This window comes from Pollicipes pollicipes, unplaced genomic scaffold (genome assembly GCF_011947565.3).
Source record: "Pollicipes pollicipes isolate AB1234 unplaced genomic scaffold, Ppol_2.1 Scaffold_4881;HRSCAF=5763_pilon_pilon_pilon, whole genome shotgun sequence".
Taxonomy (NCBI): Eukaryota; Metazoa; Arthropoda; class Thecostraca; order Pollicipedomorpha; family Pollicipedidae; genus Pollicipes; species Pollicipes pollicipes.
Window position 1 is genome coordinate 36,978,137 of NW_023596576.1, and position 17,235 is coordinate 36,995,371.

Here is a 17,235-nt window from a genome sequence, read left to right on the forward strand (position 1 = left end):
CACCTCTTCATCGGCATCTTCTATCGCTCGGCCTCGCTGTACCACCCGCAGCGCCGGGCTATACTTCATCTAAAAAACCAGAAGCGCAAGGTCAAGAGAAAAAGGAGTTCAAGGTAGGAGGGTTTGTCCAATACAGCGTCAGCTGTATGCACGAGCTCACCCTGCGTAAGCCATACATTCGGTGCCAGTCACATCGATATGTTCACGCGCGAACAGTGTGTGCATGTGCAGTAATTGGGCTTTTGGTTTGAATGATTACAGCTTGCAAAATATTTTTCGCCAATCACAGCGTGTCGGCAGTACTCTCTGCCAAACTGTTGTCCATGGACGACTGCCGTTTGGATGATAACGCTGGACATGTTCATTTGTTGGTTTTGTAAGTAAATGCATGCTAGATACACATTGCTTTTCTTTTTTGTGACGATCTCACTCAGTTTGTTTTTTAAAACAATATTTTTCCACGCTAAACTCATTAGACAGGGTCCTGAGGTGGCATCAAACTGCAATTACAGAAGCCAGGGGGAACAGGTCCAAACAAGCAGAAAAACTGTGTGGTGTCCACAACGCAAGCGACAATTCGAATTCAGTGACTATGTTGATGATTCAGTGCACTACGTAAGTTTAGTGCACTACGTTGGTGATAGATTGTTTTCACACTAAGCAGCAAGCCTTCGGAGCAGTCCATGTCGCTGTACGTTTGTCTGCAGATGAAGAACCCGAAGCCGGAGGAGAAGCCTCCCTACCTTGACTGGAGCGTGCTGAGGGCGAGGGACGGTACAGGCGCTGGTCGCCTCGGCGGCGCTCAGTGGCCTTGGTCTCTACACGACCGCTCCTGCTGCTGGTGCGTAACACGAGGGACGGTGCAGGCGCTGGTCGCCTCGGCGGCGCTCAGTGGCCTTGGTCTCTACACGCCGCTCCTGCTGCTGGCGCGTAACACGAGGACGGTGCTGGCACTAGTCGTCCCGGCGGCGCTCAGTGGCCTTGGTCTCTACACGCCGCTCCTGCTGCTGGTGCGTACCACGAGGACGGTACAGGCGCTGGTCGTCTCGGCGGCGCTCAATGACCTCAGTCTCTACACGCCACTTCTGCTGCTGGTGCGTAACACGAGGACGGTGCAGGCGCTGGTCGTCTCGGTGGTGCTCAGTGACCTTGGCCTCTTCACGCTGCTCACTGTTACACTGGTGCGTAACACTGCCCCCTTCTGCAGCCTGCACTTCGCTCCCTCTATCAGCATGTGCCACTGTCCCTGTTTCAACCTCCAGGGCGCCCCTGCTGCCACCCCGCGGTTTTGCGGGTGTCCTTTTTGAGTACAAATAGATGCCCTCCACATGCAGCTAACACTAGTAGGCAATAGTGCACACGCAACATTACAACAATAGTGCACACGCACACGTATTAAGGCACCCCTTTATGCCACATTTAGGTAATAGTATGCCCACACCATATATATATATATATATATTATATATTATATATATATATATATATATAGTATCACCTGCCCACAAAAAGAACACTATGTTTCACGTTATAGATATGGCTGGTGGAAACGATTAATTGATTCAGTCATGATAACAGTAAGTGAATATGGTCTGCGTCGTAGGCAATATGCCGCGGACTGGATCTGCTGCAGTTATGACCCTTTCCTTAAAGAACAGCGGAAGAGGCACATTTGCTTCATTATGGGGTCATTACCCCGCTTACAGATTGTCCCATTCAGTTGATATATACCCGGCCGGAATGTTCGCAGTCACTGAGGCGATGGGAACATCGGCATAATCCGACGCTCAAAATGCACATAACATAACATGCATTTTAATGAGTCCGCCGTCAGCGCATTATTACTTTTGCGCAAGGTCTCTGCATTCTTGTGGGCCTCACAAAGCCGGGATTTAACTGTCATTAGCGTCTGGCGAAACTGAGCACTGAGCCCGCCCAGCGCCCAGCGTCTGCTCCACTGCCACACATCAACGACATGGCCGGGCGGCAAGAAGGGCAACATGCTGGCACCATGTCGCCATAAGCTGCAAAGCTCTTTTCCCGGCGTTTTATCATGCTGCTTATTTTCACGGTTCCAAGATGACCTGTCTAGCCGAATGAGCTCTAACCGAGTGCAGCTTAATTAATGAGGTCATTGTGCGACGAAAGCCAAGTTTTATTCTCTTGTCGACAATCCGCTGGGAACAATACTTCCACGGAGGTATAAATATGGCAGTCAGGTCTGCCTTTGTAGTCTCTCAACAAGACCGGGAGGTGCAAGCAAAAAAAAAAAAACAACAAAAAAAACAGTGGCCTGCTTATTACGCAAGACCGTACATCCCAGAAGTTAGCAAGTGTTCAGCAAGAATTAAGCAGTCCTTACAATGCGAAGAAATTTGGTACAGTGGAAGAGCAAGTGATGCTGAGTTGGAAACAGTAATATTTCTATACGGTATCTCATATCATGTCTTACAACGTAAACAAATCTTTACCCCCGGACCATCATCAACGCTCGCAAAGCGACCGGTCCAAACCTGCACATCAAATACAAAGCTCTTGATGTGTAAAATTCATGGATGACATTATCAGACCCGTCATGTCAGACCCGTCATGGCCAGTCATTCATTACGTCATAAAGCACGTCACCTTGAAGTGCTCCCAAGCTCGAACGCAGTGGTGAATCCAACCTGACTGTGATAATCAAGCTTGTGATCCTTGGATACAAATATTTTTGGGGAAAACGCGGTTTCTCAAATATTCTCGAGGCATCCGATCACCCAAATAGAACGTACGGTGCAAGAAATCGTTAATGATCAGCCTGGTGTGATAACTCCCGTCTGTCTTGTGCAGTCCTTCAGGGCATCTCAGCTGATAGAGCACTATGCTCGCAACCATGAACACCTTGGTTCAAAACCCCACGATCCCCAGGACAAATTCGGGCTGTGACGCCTGCATGGCTGATAGCCACGAATCATTCTGTCGTCCCCAGAACTCCAAAACGCATGACGGCGGCCGGAGAGTGTTCACTGGCCGAAACATTGTGCACAAACATTGCGCCAGGCGAGGGCGATGGTCGGAGCCATGGTTCCATCCGTGACCTGATAAGGCCACGCAGTGATAGTCAAATGGGATAAGGTCGGGATCTCGAGAACTTGTCGAACATAACGTTTCGATAACCGAAGCACATTGATACTTTCAGATCAGGTGTGACCCGAATAGTCTAGTCGCCATCCTGATGCTTCCTATACCATATGAGACCCTGCAATGTGGTCTACCGCGAACTTGATTCACTGAAAGATGTTCTATGTAGCGGGGAGATCGAAACTAGCTCATTTGTTACTTGAACAGCTTTCAGCATTTCGAAAAATTCAAGATGGCGGCGGCCACCATCTTAAATGTTGGTCCAGTTTCAATGTGTTTTGTTTTCTTATCGATTTCTTGAAATGTCGTGTACCACCGTTTATTGATGGGTTTTCTGTGGCAGGAGCCGATTTCTCGGTGGTGAAATATCGTCACAATTCACAAAAATCACATCTATTGATCGATACATATATATATATATATATATATATATATATATATATATATCGTTCCTTGTCATCTCGTACACATTCTGAGGGTGCCACTCACAGAATCTGCATACGTTATGTACCACAATCACATAAGCATGCGCTGCGTACATGACGCGTACGTTATAGACGCCGCTTTCAATTGGTTGGGTACGTGTAGTCGAACTGCCATCCTTACGCTTGCTTCCTTTATGAAACCCTGCAATATCGACTACCACAAACTTTTTCGTAGGGATAGGTTCTATATGATGAAGAAAACCAAACAAGCTTAGTAACTGCTTGTGTAAGGCTGAGCACTTCTCAGAATCTAGCACGGCGGCTACCGCCATCTTCAGTGTGGGTCTAGTTTCAACTAAGCTCTATCTTGACGACTTGGAGGCGCAGATGGTGCCGCTCCCTGGGAATTTTGATGACGGGGAGCCTATTGCTGCGCTCGGTTTTAATGTTTGTGGTCAAATTAAAGATTGAATCGAAAATCAAAGGTCGAACTTGATCACCAATAAAAAATCCCTCCATCGAAACAGGCTGTTTGATGTCTTCTCGTTCTCACTATAAAGGTACATATTGCGGCAGATGCATGCGTTATAAGCCATAATGATATGACCACGTGTTATATCCACGATGTATGCATCATAGAGTACTATAATGCACACAGACATGAACCGTTGGATGTACTTTGGCGTCCGTTCAGAATTCGTCGCTGCACAGCGGTACGCTATGAGTGACACACGAATCTGCCGTGACATGATATCTTAGCCCACATATCATAATACTATAGCTTTATCTCGAGATGTAAAAAAATGAAATGACAAAATCTTTGAGGGCCCGTATCGTGATTCACCAAAAGTTTCTGAAGTCTCATTTTATTGGCTCTGATTAAAAGCGAAACTGTCTGCTGTCTGGGCAACACTGAAGCCGAGAGAGAGCTGGCCCCACGAGCTGGATACAGGTCATACGATGTAAACCCATGAATATGCTTGGTAAAATCACGTTCAAGTAACAGTTGGAGAACCTCTGGGGCTACACTGATGGCGCGTATGCTCAGTGGGGTTATTGATCTGCAACCTGCCGACGCCCAATACCATTGCTGCAATCGTTTCTGTGGTGTTCCCGTACACCATCCCCCCCACCAAGGAGCCTGCCCACATCCTCCCGGTCGAATACTCTCGTACTGACTCCAGCAAGTCGCTCAGCTCCTGATGTGCCTTGTTGCCATTAAGAAAAAGGCATGCAGCGACACAGCAATAATGAGGCAGTGCGTCCTCAGGGCGCTGTTGTAGACCTTCCCTTTTATCCTGCTGGTGATGCTGCCACCAAACGCTGCGCTGATAGTTACGCCCGCGGCAGATCCCCTCACCAGCGCTGTTGCATAGCCCGAGTAACCATGGGCTGGGATGGAATGCACTGGCATACTTCACGAAGGGCGTGTGAAGTATGCCAGTGCATCCTGAGTATGCAACATATCTGTCTGAGTTAAGTATGAGGTTGGTCCGGCGCTGAGGGTCGTTGCATTAGACTAGGCATGCAGTCTGATACAAGTGGAGGTCGGCTGTGAGATCGGTGTGCTGCATTCCGAAAGAATTGGGAGTCCTTTCGAGACGCACAGTAGCAGACAGAAGGGTGTCTGACTGTCAGGTGGCGATTCAAACATCAGCCCGAATACCGCCAGTGTCTCAGACATCAGGCCGGAGCCCGCTACCAGCCGGTCTTGCCGATAATTGAAACCCGTCCACCCGGTCAGCTTTTCAGTCCTGAGGACTCCTGACAGTCACGCCATGTTTCACTGCTCTGCTCACCACCAGCTGCCACTGGGAGTGAACCGAGGCCGTGTTACTTCAGCGGACAGAGCCTCCGTTGGGAGCTGAGGTGTGCTGAGATTGGGAGGCCCTTGAAGCGCTGCAGCGGCAGAGCCTGGTGGGGGTGAGTCGCGAAAAGGATACTTCGCTATCGCCGTTCTGCTGCGGTGGTTGTGCTCGAAAGGCGCGAAGACATGCCAGGAGCTGAGGCACTACCTAGAGACAGCCACAGAGCACTTGATCAGAACAATATCAGTGAGAAGCCTCTTTAAGCCTAGTCTATTGCATACGCGTAGGAACGTTTCAAAAAGTGGAGGGCCAAGCTCAGGGCGTACCTAAGGAACTTTTTCTGGAAAACAAGCCCGACGGCCGGGGGGAGGGGGGGGGAGGGGCTAGCGGTGGGGGTTATCGCTCTTTATTGTAATGATTGCTATTTTAGATATGCATCTAGATCTGTTTCTCACTGGTGCACACTCTTGCCTATCCGACTCATCTATGTCATTTGAGAAATAAGGCTTTCAAGCTTCCCAAGGTAATTCGTCCATTTCAATGTTGTCTGTCCTGGGGAGCCGAAATTCCAAGGACGGGTAGGCATTTTGGGTCATTGAGGAGGAGTTTGTCTCCACGGGGTAGATGCCAAAATATGGCCTGAGCATAGGCTGGTGAAAATTTTGAAAGTGATTCGATGGCACACAGCACAACAGGTTTTGCATGTGCTGACTGCTTTTCAAGAGATAAGACTAGTCGTGGCATTTTAGGCGGAAACAAATTCGGAAGCTTGAAACTGCCAAAAACCATGTGACAAAAGCCATATGACTGGAGATTCCTCTTTGAAAACCAAGCCACAGAATGAAGACCATTCTGTCATATGTTCCTTGTCTAAGCTCTGCTCCCGTCTGCCGTCGGAGGCCACTGTCCCGGCCCAGCTGTCTCCGAATGACTGACCGCGAACTGATGGTATGGCTGCTTTGTTGCACATTTCTGGATAAGCATTGCCACTAATTGGGATGTAAAACATGTGTTGGACACCTGCAACAGTACCTTTTCCGAATTATCTTCCCTAATACCCCCCCCCCCCCCCAGAAAAATGCCGCCGGGAAGCTGTCTACTTAGGTATGAATTGGCCCGGCGGACATTTAATTGCCCGTCATTCAACGTAGATGGCTTGACCTGTTTTTGTTTGTCGGCAGGGGGTAGCCAGAGCCTTGCTAAGAGAAACCCAGGGTTAACAAAAGCCCCCCTTATGGCGATCCCCCGCAAAAAGATATTCCCGGGTATAGTTTGCTTGTGAACAAGGGATACGGCTTTCTTCGTTTCATTGTTATTTTCACGCTATAACCAGGACAGAAACCAGCAGCTACCGTGAAATCAATTTTGTTTACATTTTTAACATGCGCCTGGGTGGCCGGCTAGGTGCCCTTCGCTCGGGTGGGGTCAATTCGACCCATGAGATCTCGGGACCTAAGGGAGCTAGAGACACCAAATTCACAGGGTGTGTTGACCTATACGTGAACTCATTTCGCTCAAAGTTTAAAGTTCCTATGTCATGCCTTTTGGGTCAAATAAAGTCAAACAAGGTCTAATTTCAGGTTGGTCTCTTAAGTGCACTCAGAACCTAGATGACTGTTTGTAAGTAAAAGGTCACATGTTTATTTAAGGTCAGTGACCTTATTTACACTTTTTAAGGTCATGGTGACCAAAGCCCTACACGACTGCTCTAAGCTTTGAATTTGAATAAACGACGAAGATTGCGCTAGTCAGTGTGTTTCTAAAAACAGAATGCTGACCTGGGTCGTTTTAGGTCAATGATTTATTCTGACCTCTAAGAAGTCCATGGAAGATGCATAATGTGGGTTTTGCTATCAATAAATGTGAAATGAGCACCAGAAACTAACTCTTACAGCAAGCCCTAGAGTAATAAAACAGGTTGGTTTTGACCTTGGTCTGACCTCTATACCTGACCTTAGGTCAACATTATTCGCTCATGTAATATTTGTGTTACCCAAGAAAGCATCTCAGAGATGTATGGCTTCGTCTAACACTCCATTGTTGCATCAGGTTGAATGATTCTCTAGAAGTTGACTTCGCTGAAACCATGGCCTGACTTTAACTTGCCATAGGCCAGCTACCTTATAAAGTACATCTGAATTGTGCTCCGCTAAACGATCTGCTATTTAATTTTCTACAGCTATGCAAAACATGGCGCGGCTGCGCCGCGCCGTTCGGAAACCATTCTGGAAAACCCTTCAGGGGCGAGTAAATTTGACCCCCCACCCGAGCGCGTGTTAAGGTCCATAAACTGCAGAAATCAGACGTTGAACGACCGCTTGGAATAAATCACCGGTGTCCTTAATTTGCCATGACTTAGTGGACTCTTTCTAGCCCGATAGAACTCAGAAACTTTTTCATAATGTTTTATCTGCCGTCTACAGACATTAAGGACATCGCGAAGGTAGATTGTATATCGCTATGTCTGATCGAAATTTAAGGGTGAAAATTTTGATTGTAGATCGAGTGGTCAACAATGTGTATCAACATCGCCAAGCCATGTTTGTCTGGAAATATTAAGCATTCATTGAGAATCGATTAGCGATGCAATTTATATAGCGTCGTTTTTGGCATGCGCGCTCGCAAATCTTAGCAACAAAAACCTCGACACTAGGCGCTGCAGTCTCCGTAGTCCGCGGAGCGCTGGCTTAGTGGTCAACTTTTCGTCACGGCCCACCGGTGAAAGAAAACGATAACGAATCTGAAATAATTACCATTAAACACTTAAATCGGCTAGTTATAAAAGTTATATGACATAATTTTGAGCATGCGTACTCACAAATCTTAGTTTAAAAAACCTCGACGCCCGGCGTTGCAGTCTCCGTGGGCCGCGCAGCGTCGGTTTAACAGCTTATACTGAGTCGTGGCCAACGGGTGGGAGGAAATGATCACGCTTCTAAAAGAAATACTTTTGAATGTTTCAAGATATCAAATCTTACATCTACAAGGCAGTCTGGGTGCACATTTCACGTGTGCGACTTTTAGACTGATGATAAAAACAGATTGGCCCTTAAGGCACCGCGAAGTGGTGCTGGAATCTGGTGGTGGAAAGGTAAGGGTAGGTTTTTTATTTTTAGTGTTTCTGTAACTATCAATCTGTCCAGAAGACCGATTAACACGGCACCCGCCGTCTGGTGGCACTTGCAATGGCCGTCGCCGTTCAGTTTTACGGAATCTGCAACCGGACCATCGCTGTCCTTGCTCTTAAGGTTGCGGGCGGACATGTTCAAACCTTTTGATGCACTTTTCACTAACCCATTCTGAAAAATGAACGTTCTCAGGCAAACATGGGATGGCCTTAGTAGTTTTTTAAAATGTATTTCGACCTACCCTACTCAACAATAATGAGACCTCCACTCTACTCAACAACAGTGAGGCCCCTTATTTCCTTCCGGGTAAGAGGCCCCTTGAGTAGAACACCAAGGGTACATTACCGGTTCCGGTCGAGGGCTGAAGGGCCTATCCGTCCCATCGCGAAGTGTCTTCTGGCTGTCATTCTAGCGACACGGGCGGGCTCTCCTGGTCGATTAGGAAGCTATTGGAAGGATATATCATATCACATTGTTCCCCCCCCCCCCCCCCCCCTGACACGGAAGGCCTTCTGACCCGCACAGTTGGCCCCGGATCAGCACAGGAACCCTCATTGACGCAATAACATTCCTGATCGCCAAAGGTCGTCCAATAATTGTCACACAGGCTCCAATTCCGTGCTTTTCTGTTTTCTTCAGAGATATTGAGGAATCCCTGAACATAGATGTAGGTGAAATGGGGTCCTAAGCTTGCATTAACATGGCTAATCCATGTGCGTCTTAAAATGTTCAGGATTCAGTCAGAATTGATTACTGATGAAAACTATGTTAAATGGTTCTGAACATACGCGCTCGCAAGTTATGACAACAACAGCCTGAACACCCGGCGTTGCAGTCTCCATATGCCACGTGGCGTCTGCTTGCTGTGGCACTAGGCGATGGCCAATAAGCGAAAGAAAAAGATGACGCATCTTGAGTAAGATGGCTGGTGAGTTGGTTAAATCGGCATGCATATTTAAATGCGGTGCAAAAGTAAGCTAAAAACGATATTAATCTGAAAAATGTGTGGGGGGGGGGGCAGTAAACACTGCGGCCCCCCCTCCACCTTGAAAAGTGGATGGGGCCCATGGCCCACCTGGCCCCCCTGTTCCTACCCCCATACTCTACAGCGCTCATGCTCCTGCGCGGAGGGTGGAACGACGACTACCTCCTTCAGCAGCGCCGTCTCAAGGCAATGCTGCCGTATCTCTTGGTGGCAAGTCACCACAATCATGCTCGCTGACTGAGCTGACATGTGAGACAGATGAAACATCTTTTCTTGCATGCCAGGGAGCAGCTTTTGGCGGATGCGCACGCCTGGTGACACTCAGATCAGGTCACCAGCAGATTGGTGACCATCAACAAGTAAGGTCCATCAACAGGCGCTTCTGTTGATGGACCTTGGTCAGCTGCCGTAGCGGATCGTCTGGTACGTGCCTGGGACTGCAGAAGGTCTGACCTAAAGTTTGGAGGCCTTGACTGGCCAACTACACTCCCGCTCCACCCCTGGAAGCGTCCCTCCCCCCCCCCCCCCACACTCTCCACAGGAAGAGAAGGTAGAGATATTGTTAACTTGGGTTGGATCGTCGAAGTTTCCAACTTCATACCGCCCCTCCCAGCAGCAGCAGTTACTTTCGAAGCGCTTCTGGATGCAGTAGCCTGTGGCTGCACTGTTGGAAGCTTGGTATGCAGCATAGCACTCTGCAGCCTGAACAACCACAGTGCAGGCCTTTGGTGTACAGACTGCTGCAAGTGTTAAGGAGAAATGGCATGCTGTGGCCATGGCACCAGCAGGCAGATCAACATCGAAAATAACGAGGGGGAGCTAGGTGTGCATAGTTATGATCACTATGAAAGGTCGTGGAGGAGTGTGACGGGTGCCGGCTGGTAGTACTGCGCTCAAGGTCTCGTTAACATGTGGTGACACTGTACGTTTAAAGCATTCTCTGAAACTGGCATTTGGCGTCTGATTTCGCGTTGAATTAGCCTCGTAGCCCAAAAATAAGTCCAGAAATGGACCCGGCGCTGATGATAATTCAAATAAATAGGCATAAATATCATATATATATATATATATATATATATATATATATATATATATATATATATCCGGATCAAGATAAGAGAGATGGATAGCATTCAAGATGGCGGCGATCGCCATTCTGAATTCTGAAAATGCTTAAGATTGCGCAAATAGCAACCGAGCTAATTTGGCTTCCATTATCATAAGAACATGTTTCCATTAAAAAGAATTGGCGGCAGCCAACATTGCAGGATCAATATTGTGCTACCAGACAGGAATAGTATTTGACAAGCACTCGCGCTTGCTTCACCACGCTAAGTAAAAAAGCAAAAATTATAAATTTTCATTATGTATCTCTTGCAGTTGGAATCGTGTTTCTAGGTGCCCTGGTCGCCGAGATATCGCGCGAAGTGTGAACAAGACTCGGACGCGGGCCGCGCGCGGTGCTGGCGGTCTTTGGCGGCCGCTGGCAGGAGAGAGCGCATTCGGCATGACCTCTCTGCAACACAGCTGAACCTATTCCATGGGACCGGTGATTGATCGTGGGACGTGACGGGTGATTTTTGCCACTTCCATCCACTGTCCGCCCTTGAATGACGGCAGCACGCACTACTGTTGCATCCAACGACATTGTATTGTATCCATCAGTGAACAACGGTCAGTAGCGGCCAAATCAATTTTCCTGGCTCGCGCATACGTGGCGCTACAATCTATACCACGTGATTGTCGCTTCGATTCCCCATTAATCCATACAGCACGTGCGACGTGACAATTCATGCAACGTCATTATCTGTTCGATTTCTTATAAATGCATGCCACTCCCAAGTACCCTCGTGCCCTGGGTGTCGAGATGTGGTACAAAGCGTGTATGCCCGTAGAAAAGAGCAAAAACCATTTCCCGGCTCACGTGTGCCCGACACGTGTAACGTGCCACCCCGCAGTTTTGACACATGTGACCATGGGATATCCCGTTCAGTAGCCTATCGCAGCATGCCAGTCTCGTATCACTACGTGCCATAAGAGCGGAAATCCCGCGTAAAGCGTAAACATGAACGAAATCGACAAAAGACAGCTTCACAGCTAATGTGCACGTGTCACATGACACGTGCAGCATGACATCGTACACGTTTCAGTGATTGCCCGTTAGATCACTTATCGAAGCATGCCAGTCGCTGTGTACTGTATTCCCTGGTTTCTGAGACGTCACGAAAACGTGCAAGCCCGTCAAAAGAGCAAAATCGCGTAAATCCATACTTCATCACATGGGCGCCATGACACGTGTCACCAAACATTATTATCTCGTTCCTTCTATTCATCATTAAAGCGCGCCAATCCCGGGTGTGTTAGTTCCATAGGTACTGAAATGTGGCACAAAAGATGCAAATCAGTGGAAGGGAGCAAAATCCATCTGTGATCCCGTTCCGCGTGATACGTGTGACCCTGCCATTTATATTATTAAAGCTTGGCATCTTGCAAGTTGTGCAATTTGCGGCGCAACGGTGCGTTGCACAAACTCGCGATGCGACTGAGAGTGTATTCGGATCAATGGTGAACTTTGGGAAACAAAATCCACGCCTATGCGCGCACGGCGACCGTCACACACAGCGCGCCGCCGATCACCATGCCTGAGCCGAGATCGTGCCTATAGACTACCCTCCCGCCGGCCTACACCAGGACTTTTAAGAGTTTTAGAGCCTTGCACCAGGACAGCCTGAAGGGAACTCTGAATGCTCGCTCTTTAATAAGAAGGCAAACGATGTGAGCAAAGTCGAAAGCTCGCCGTGCGAACGACCATTTTAACCCTTAACGCCCCAGGCGTACGCCGGGAGCCGGGGTAGCAACTTGCCGCGGTCGCCGCGAAAAAGCCGTCATGCAACCCTTAGTCTAAGCTCATTTGCGAGCGACATTTTTAAAAATGCGGTCAACAAAAGGGTGCGCCAGAGACCGGACGAATCGGCCGACGCGCTGATATAGTTTTCAACGCTAGACCACGCATCGTTTTGACGTTAGCGGCTTGTATTTTGCGCCGGTCTTGAAACTCGGCCTGTTGCAAATTGTATTACAATTTGCAACAAATTGTATTACAACAAACAAATTGTATTACAACAAATTGTATTACAATTTGCAACAGGGCAATCTGCAGCGCAACAGTACGCTGCAGAAGGTCACAATGCGCACTGAAAATGTAGCCGCTTCAATTGTGAATGTTGGAAACCAAAATCCAGGCCTCTACCTGCTTTGCACGCCGAGATATAACGGTAAGCGTAAAAGCGCATTAACAACGGCCAATTTCATCTTCTCAACACGTGTACACGTGCCACATGTGACGTAGCGCCAAAAACGCACTCGATTGCGATGGCCCATTCCGAGCTCTATCGCATTGTGAAGTTTCATGTCACTGCGACCCTTGGTTACCGAGATGCGGCTCCGGGAAGCGATGCGTGTCGGTCCGTCGGCCGGTCGTCTTTTTGAAACTGGCGTCGCCCGCGTTAACCCTGCGGAACTTTTGCACTTTTTCGGCACGCGCTCATTTTCGCGAAATGTGAAATTTTGACGCGACTCAGAAAAGCGCAGCCGGCGGATCTCGGTCGTGTGCAAATTTCGTCGAAAAATTTCTTATCGCTAGGCCTGAAGGTGACCCAACGGACACACACAAACACCTTGTTCCTTTAGTATAATATATATATATATATATATATATATATATATATTCAAAAACAATAATTTGGGTTCAATGGGGCGGCGGCTAACTTAACTCCAAATATTTGTTCACAATATGCGAAGGACAAAATGTACCTCTACATATACACATAATATATATGTGAAACCACATTTTGCACAGTTCGAGCGCAGTTATTTTCTACTTTCGTTTCACACCTGACATGGTTTGTGTGGTCTGGTTTGGTTTGCAAAGTAATATCTGAAAAATCGCTGCTATGAATTTGTATGTGCTTTGGTGAGCATGTAGCACGTGCAGTCTGACGATCTCCGCTGTGCGCCAGGGAAAGAGCCCATCCTGACGACCTCTCCGCTGCGGCAGATGGCGGAATGCCAGCGGGAAGGCCTGTCGGAGACCTCGCTGATCCTGCTGCCAATGCTGCTGGGCCTGGCGCTGGCGGCCGGCGGCGGCTGCTGCGCGTTGCTGGTGCTGCGGCCCAGCTCGCAGTGCTGGCTCTCGCGGCAGCGGCTTTGTCAGGCGACACTCACGGCCACAGGTGTGCACCGAGCCAAGCGTCGGCCCCACAGCTGTGCCGTGCGAAGGCGGGGTAGCGGCCGTTGAAGACGACGGCATTGATGTCTTCCCGTTTGCCTTGTTCCAGTTTCATGCCTGCTGATGTTATCTGTCTTGTCCCATGTTTGTTCGCCCACAGGACCTATCCTGCTTCATGTCTCGGCCTGAGGGCGCTGCCTGTCCGGCTCCAGGTCTCTGTCTGGCGGCTCTGCCCGGCTCCAGGCCTCTGTCTGAAGGCCTTTTCCAGCTCCAGGCCTCTGTCTGAGGACTCCGTCTGTCCAGCTCCAGGTCTCTGTCTTAGGGCTCTGTCTGACCGGCTCCAGGCCTCTGTCTGAAGGCCCCTTCCAGCTCCAGGCCTCTGTCTGCGGATTCTGTCTGTCCGGCTACAGGTCTCTTACCGGGGGCTCTGCCCGGCTCCAGACCTCTGCCCGCCGGCCCTGTCCGCCCGCCACACGTGCGTGTCCCTTCACGCCGTCGCTGGCCGTCCTCAGGTCTGTGCCTGATGACGCTGCCGGCGGTGCGCGGGTACCCCGGGTACGCGCTGTTTGTCGGGGCGTACGGCGTCGCGCTCGGCGGGTACCGGTACACCATCAAGGCTTACACGCTGGAGCGCGTGCGAGCTCGCAACTTCGCGCGCGCCTGGGCGTTCGTGCAGGCGGCGGCCTCCGGTGGCTGCCTGGTCGGCGCGCCGATCACAGGTCTGTCAGCGTTTGAGTGGCGAGGAGTATGTGTTGTGTGTTTTGCAGTCGCCAACTCTGTCGTTGGTAGCATGACTGTAGTTTTGCAAAGCAATTTCTGAATCAATATGCAAAACAATTTGTCTTGAGTCAATCAGGCCAGATATTGTTTTTTCCTCGAAGCTGAGCCGGCTAACCTCATCATTTTGCTTTCAAGGAAACTTTGGTTTAGTGTCTTGCAGGGATACTTTGGGGTCAGTTTTTGCTGAGCGTGGCTTGTGGTGAAGACCCTTATTCCACCACTTCAGTACGTCGTGGTCGAAAACCAGCCATGACCAGCAAACTTCTAGCACTTGTATAGAACTTTTGGAAAACAAATGTAATATCTTAAACATGCACAAGGGGGTTAAGCTGCAGTTTCAATCAGGTTGCAAAGCCCAATAGGGCGGCCTATTTGCGAGTCCGAGCGTGACTTTAAGTCATGATCTTGATAAATATCATGACGCTGTATGGGTATCATGTTTTAAATAATGCATAATCTGAAAGCCAGGCATGCGTTGCAGCCTGGTCTCTAAACACTAGTCAATCAGGTTCAATATTTATGATTACATTCAAAGCCAAAGAATGGGGTAGCGCCATACTGACGCTGTGGGGCCGATCTGTACAGATCAGGTGTCATTATAAAGCCCAGCGTTCTTTCTAACCTGGTCTGCCAAAACACCACCCCTTACCGCCATGGTGAAAAAGCTCAAAATATCCTTTCACCATGAATAGGACTTTTGAAGACTGAACTTCACTCGCTTGTTTTTACGAGCCCAGGCTGGAATGGATGCCTTTCTTTCAAATGTCACCTTACCTGAATAAATCTGTCCCATACAGCAACAGTTGTGCACTTCCCCGTCCTTCGGACTCGGGTGTCACCTTGTGGGCCACTCTTGATTAATGCATTTTTGAGAGCCCAGGCTGGAATGTATTCCTGACTCTCAAATGATGTCCTGTTGATCAGTTTCAGTCGCGTACAACGTCAGTGTAGTGCTATGCTATGCTTTGACATTCGTTGTTACGTTTCGGGCTTCTTGACCAAAGCAGTGGACATTAAACAGTGAGATCATTACAGCTTATGCTGGAATGGACGCTGGGCCCTCTAATGACACCTGATTTGCACAGATCAGTCTTATGCAGTGGCAGTACGGCGCTACTCCGTCTTTAGACTTATGATTTGATCTTGGAGGTCGACCTGGATTTATGCGTTTTTGAAAGGCCAAGCTCAAATGTATAAATGGCTTTCAGATGACACTATATTTATCAACATCAGTCCAATACGGCAGCAGTGGGGCGCTAACCTGACCTTTAACGTGGGATGCAACCTTGTAAGATAACCTTTTTAGAGTACTTTGGAACATCCTTTCATATGGATAATCTCTTTCGCAAATGGTTTTCATGTGCTACCTAAACTGGTTGCCTTTGTTTACTGATCTCCAACCGTTTCGAGATGGAGCAAAATGGCCGCATTTTTATAAACAGTGGGTGCTGTGTGATTTATGTAGGCATTTTAGGCGGAATTCGAACTGGACGCTGGATCCCAATACGAGCACGCCACCTAACGGACGTTTCGTATACTACCATTTCTGATGTCTGCAAACTACTGTCTGCCCCTTTAAGCAGTGTGAATTACACCACACCTCACTATAAACCGCACCACACCGCACCTGAAAATGACTGAAAATTGGACATTATAACGCACCCATACTCCATCTCCCGTTCCAGTTGAGCAGCTCGACGAAAGCGTGAAATGGGATAAGGCGAGGCAGGGGCGCCAGCTGATAGCTGGCGGATGCAGCGGACGTTCCGAACCATTCTCCTTTGCATTGTACCATGCACACGTTTGCGCACTTAGCCCATTTGAGCCGTGGTTTATAATGATATGGGCACCGGGTCACAAAGAAGTGTGGCAAGGTCCTCTTGTTTGTCTATTGGAGAATGGGCTTATCAGCTTTTAAAGCTTGCATTAGGCATGTTTACGTAATTTGATAAAATAATGTCCCTCATGTAAGGTATAGATGTTAACAACACACAGAAGCTTGCGAAAACATACAGAAGAAGAAGGTGGTACATTATATTCATAACTTATTCCTACCTGACCACAACTTAATACCTGTTGAAAAGTGCTATCAGTGAAAAACACTCAGAATACGTTACCAGCTTCTAACTAACCGTAATTGCAGTAAATAATCCCAGTTGGTCTTTCTTACAGGAGTCAACCCTTGAAGGGTATTTAGCGGGCCGTGCCCATAGTTTCACAACGGGAAGGGAGCACTGACAACTGAGTTAAGGGCGCGATTTCTTAGCAGGTGGTAACACAACATCTCACTGGCTTGATCTTCGCGTATAGCTATCTGGAATTTGTTATTGGCATTTCATCACGTACACACCAACACGGATCGGGTAGGTCGGAATAGGTTGCTTTAATTAAGAATTGGGTAGGCTTATTTCGCCACTTCCCGAAGGTTCTATCAGCATGATTTTCGAACGGCATATAACCGCAAAACTTTGCATAGCTATGGGCCATGCAGCTTTTTTATAAAAAAGATGTGACCTGTAAGATTTCTGACTTAAGGCAGGTCAAAGCCAGGCCGTGGCTGTCAGCGAAAGGAATTGCTAGGGAATCGTCCATTTGATGCGACAACAGAGTGTTGTACAAAGTCACACATCTCTGAAATATTCTTAGAAAAGAAAAGAAATTGAATTGAGGATTATATTAAACTCCATTGACCTAGGGTCAGGTGTGGAGATCAAAGCGAGGTCAAAGCCAACCTGCGTTTTTGCTGGATGGTTGGCTTTGT

At 48.4% G+C, this 17,235-nt stretch overlaps 1 pseudogene; it reads left to right on the forward strand.

Moving 5' to 3' along the window:
* Positions 1 to 15,076, forward strand: part of LOC119100326 (uncharacterized) — a 19,161-nt pseudogene extending 4,085 nt beyond the window's left edge.
* The last annotated feature ends 2,159 nt before the right edge of the window (positions 15,077 to 17,235 follow it).